The sequence below is a fragment of the Kogia breviceps genome, chromosome 6 (genome assembly GCF_026419965.1).
Source record: "Kogia breviceps isolate mKogBre1 chromosome 6, mKogBre1 haplotype 1, whole genome shotgun sequence".
Classification (NCBI taxonomy): Eukaryota; Metazoa; Chordata; class Mammalia; order Artiodactyla; family Physeteridae; genus Kogia; species Kogia breviceps.
This window is the reverse complement of record NC_081315.1, coordinates 102341446-102346508: the sequence shown is the minus strand read 5'-3', so window position 1 is coordinate 102346508 and position 5063 is coordinate 102341446. Positions and strand designations below refer to the sequence as shown.

Below are 5063 nucleotides of genomic sequence, written 5' to 3'. Positions count from 1 at the left end.
TATGTCCTGCCACTCCCTTCTGGCTTGCAGAGTTTCTGCTGAAAGTTCAGCTGTTAACCTTATGGGGATTCCCTTGTGTGTTATTTGTTGTTTTTCCCTTGTTGCTTTTAATATTTTTTCTTTGTATTTAATTTTTGATAGTTTGATTAATATGTGTCTTGGCATGTTTCTCCTTGGATTTAACCTGGAAGGGACTCTCTGTGCTTCCTGGACTTGCTTGACTATTTCCTTTCCCACGTTAGGGGAGTTTTCATCTATAATCTCTTCAAATATTTTCTCAGTCCTTTTGTTTTTCTCTTCTTCTTCTGGGAACCCTATAATTCAAATATTAGTGCATTTAATATTGTCCCATAGGTCTCTGAGACTGTCCTCAATTGTTTTCATCTTTTCTCTTTATTCTGCTCTGTGGAAGTTATTTCCAGTTTTCTCTCTTCTGGGTCACTTATCCTTTCTTCAGCTATTGATTCCTCCTAGATAATTTTTAATTTCATTGATTGTGTTGTTCATCATTGTTTGTTTGCTTTAGTTCTTCTAGGTCATTGTTAAACATTTCTTGTATTTTCTCCATTCTATTTCCAAGATTCTGGGTCATCTTTACTGTCATTACTCTGAATTCTTTTTCAGGTAGACTACCTATTTCCTCTTCATTTGTTTGGTCTGTTGGTTTTTTACTTTGCTCCTTCATCTGCTGCATATTTCTCTCTCTTCTCATTTTGTTTAACTTACTGTGTTTGGGGTCTCCTTTTTGCAGGCTGCAGGTTCATAGTACCTCATATTTCTGGTTTCTGACCCCAGTGGGTGAGTTTGGTTCAGTGAGTTGTTTAAGCTTCCTGGTGCGGGGGACTGGTGCCTGTTTTCTGGTGAATTGGGCTGGATCTTGTCCCTCTGGTGGACAGGGTGCATCCAGTGGTTTGTTTGGGGGTGTCTGTGAACTTAGTATGACTTTAGGCTACCTGTCTGCTAATGAGTGATGTTGTGTTCCTGTCTTGCTAGTTGTTTGGCATGGGGCATCCAGCACTGGTGCTTGGTGGCCTTTGGGTGGAGCTGGTTCTTAATGTTGAGATGGAGATCTCTGGGAGAGCTCCCAGTGATTAATATTACATGGGGCTGGGAGGTCTCTGGTGGTCCAGCGTCCTGGACTCAGCCCTCCCACCTCAGAGGCTCAGACCCGACACCCGATCAGAGCATGTAAACCCTACCAACCACATGGCTGAGAAGAAAAGGAAGAAAAGAAAATGAACAGACAGAACTCCAAGACAAATGGTAAAAGCAACACTAAGCAGACAAAATCACACAAAGAAAAATGTACACACACAGTCACAAAAAGGAAGAAAAGAAAGGAAGAGAGCAACAAAACCAATAAACAAACCACAAATGAAAACAATCACTAAAAACTAAACTAATATAAACACGAATCCAAAACCAAATCAAACACAGAAGGCAAACCCCAAGTCTACAGTTACTCCGAAAGTCCACTGCCTCAATTTTGGGAACACTCATTGTATTCAGGTATTCCACACATGCAGGGTTTATCAAGCGAATTGTGGGATTTAGTCCACTGCTCCTGAGGCTGCACAGAGAAATTTCCCTTTTTCTTCTTTGTTCACATGGCTCCTGGAGTTCAGCTTTGGTTTTGCCCCCACCTCTGCCTGTAGGTAACCCTCAGGCATCTCTTACCCAACCAGACAGGAGCAGGTTAAAGCAGCGGCTGATTAGGGCTCTCTCGCTCACTCAGCCCAGGGAGAAGGAGGGATAGGGTAGTCATAATTGTGAAGCGGGGAGAGACTGCAGTGGCAGATGTCAGCATGTAGTTGCAACAGCCTGAGGTATGCCATGTGTTCTCCCAGGGAATTTGGCCTTACATCATAGACCTGGCAGTGGCATGCTGCACAGGCTCTTGGTAGGGTGTGGGTAGTGACCTGCACTTGCACACAAGACTCTTGGTGGCAGCGGAGGCAGTGGTAGCTCTCCTTTGCCCACCTCTGGGGTCCGAGATGATAGCTGCAGCTCATGCCCATCTCTGAGCTCGCTTAGGCAGTGCTCTGCCATTTGTGAGCACATGCAGCAGGAAGCCTCTCTCCTCGTGCACCCCAAAACAATGGTCTCTTGCCTCTCAGCAGGTTCAGACATTTTCGCAGACTCCCTCCCATCTAGCTATGGTGCACTAGTTCCCTTCAGGCTCTCTTCATGCAGCCAACCCCAGTCTTCTCCCTGGGGTCTGACCTCTGAAGCCCGAGCCTCAGCTCTCAGCCCCAACCCGCCCCAGCAGGCGAGCAGACAAGTGTCTCAGGCTGGTGAGTGCTGGTCAGTGCTGATCCTCTGTGCGGGACTCTCTTCGCTTTGCCCTCTGCACTCCTCTTGCTGCACTCTCCTCTGTGGCTCTGAAGCTCCCTACTTGGCTGACTCCAAATCTGATAAACTTTTCTGGCTTTCTGCTGGTTGTGTTCAATTTTCTGCTTATGGCATACTTTGATCCTGACTTTTATGCTTCAGTACCAGGTCACAAGCATGTACCTGATTGGGTTTGGATTGTTGTGGGCATCCTCAACTTCGTAACCTACACTCTAGATTGTGTGGATGGAAAGCAAGCCTGTAGAACCAATTCCAGCACCCCATTAGGGGAGCTTTTTGACCATGGCCTGGATAGTTGGTCATGTGTTTACTTTGTTGTTACTGTGTATTCCATTTTTGGATGAGGATCATCTGGTGTTAGTGTTTTTGTTCTTTATCTCCTGCTATGGATAGTTTTATTTTCTTTCATCCTGTCCCACTGGGAAAAGTATAACACAGGGATTCTTTTCCTGCCATGGGGATATGATGTTAGCCAGGTGACTATTTCTTTTGTCTACATAGTGACTGTGATTGTGGGAGTTGAGGCCTGGTATGAACCTTTCCTGTTTAATTTCTTTTATAGAGACCTATTCACTGCAATGATGATTGGTTGTGCATTATGCATGACTCTTCCAATGAGTTTATTAAACTTTTTCAGAAACTATAAAAATAACACCTTGAAACACAATTCAGTCTATGAAGCTGATGCTAGTGACCCAAGCCTAGCTGATAAAAAAGGACCATGTTGGTTTTGTTTTTGTTTTCAAAAGGAATATGTATGTAATCTAAGTTGGCCAAATGAAGTTCAATTTTGTGATTTTCTTAGAACTATTAAGATATAAAATTCTCCTTGTAAATTTGAAGGTAATTTGAAAAGAGTTGCTGGAGTTCAGCATAAGAAATCTGAAAACTCTAACCAACCTACTAGAAAGCATAACTGAGAAAAGTAGAGAGAAAAAAGCAAGAAGGAAGGAAGGAAGGGGGGAGGGAGGGAAAGAAAGGGCTAGGTGGGATGATATTGAGTAATACATGATGATATACTTTTGGCACCTAGATACACCCATTCCCAAAGGAAGCTATATCTCCTAGGCTTTTCATTAACAAGTGTCATTGAGTTTCCTGTTTTATTAAGGCTGATTGATATTTTTTAATTTGCATTTTAAAGAATCTCAATTTCTTGGAAAAGACTGGAAAACTGAGATGAAACTGGAATGCATTTGTTTGAGACAGGGAAATATTCCAAAGTGAAACAGATAATAACTGATATGAAGAGATTTTACCAACAATGTTCTCATGCTGAAACCAATTACACTTTGGAATTTGGGGTCAAACAAAATTGTGTGCAAATCTTCAATCCATTACTTACAGGCTATGCAGTCCAGCTCAGAGTCTAGCAGCACATAGAAGGTGCTTAATTAATTATGTTGAATAAACTAATAAATAAGTGGTTGAATAAACTTGGCAAGGTTACCTAACTCTCTTGTAGAAAAAAAGGCTATGGGACTATAATGTTGCATTGTAATCTAAAGGTTAAGTTCTGTGCAATTCCTGAGCACAGTACAAAATCTACAATAGCTTCCCTTCGCTACTTCTTAGTGATAAAATTGAGTGAAAATGAACATATCCAGGAAAAACTTAAAGAAAAAAAGAGAGAGAACAAAGGAGAAAGAGAGAAGGGGAGAAATAGAAAAAGAAAGAAAGAAGAGAGGGAGGAAAGGAGGGGAGAGAGAGAGAGAGAGAAGGAGAGAGAGAGGGGTAAATCCATTGCAATTTAACTAAATTTCTGAAAGAGGTTTACATATAACTCTTACATTGGGTTTATTTATTTATTTATTTATTTTTGCGGTACGCGGGCCTCTCACTGTTGTGGCCTCTCCCATTGCGGAGCACAGGCTCCGGACGCGCAGGCTCAGCGGCCACGGCTCACGGGCCCAGCCGCTCCGCAGCACGTGGGATCCTCCCGGACCGGGGCACGAACCCGCGTCCCCTGCATCGGCAGGCGGACTCTCAACCACTGCGCCACCAGGGAAGCCCTGGGTTTATTTTTATTTATTTTTTATTATTTTTATTATTTTTATTTTTTAACATCTTTATTTGAGTATAAGTGTTTTACAATAGTGTGTTAGTTTCTCCTTTACAACAAAGTGAATCAGTTATACATATACATATGTCCCCATATCTCTTCCCTCTTGTGTAAAAATATGGAACGCTTCACGAATTTGCATGTCATCCTTGCACAGGGGCCATGCTAATCTTCTCTGTGTCGTTCCAATTTTAGTACATGTGCTGCCGAAGCGAGCACCTTACTCAGTGCTCGGGTTTAACAACCTTCTAGAAATGCCTTTTACCCACTTTATCTTCAGTCACTGACTACCTCTGGGCATTGATTTCTGTAGGTAGGTAGTATTCAGAAAAGAAACCACTTTATGATATGAGTAGGATTCGTGTCCTTTGCCATAAGGGAAGTTGATATGATATTTTGTCTAGAGAATTCATCTGTATGCACCATCACTATTCTCCAAGGGAGTGATTGCTGTGCCACGTAGCAAATTATACAGGCTACAGACTGATGAAATCGAAATGGTTACCATAGGTATCAAATAAGATGTCACCCTGATTAACATATACACAGGTTTGTGATACATTTATAGAAAATATTGCACTTGGGGAGTTGCTTTGTGTGACAATTTCTGCAACAATCTGGTTTCATCATTTTCAGCTGGCAACCCATA

The 5063-nt window shown here is 42.2% G+C and overlaps 1 non-coding gene and 1 pseudogene across 1 annotated transcript; one reads left to right on the top strand and one right to left on the bottom strand.

Moving 5' to 3' along the window:
- Window positions 1-1101: 1101 nt before the first annotated feature.
- LOC131758191 (ethanolaminephosphotransferase 1 pseudogene) lies at window positions 1102-3272 on the top strand (annotated as a pseudogene).
- Window positions 3273-4526: 1254 nt separating this feature from the next.
- LOC131759065 (U6 spliceosomal RNA) lies at window positions 4527-4633 on the bottom strand. Its single transcript, XR_009336394.1, has one exon. It is a non-coding gene; the product is annotated as a U6 spliceosomal RNA (small nuclear RNA).
- Between the last annotated feature and the right edge of the window lie 430 nt (window positions 4634-5063).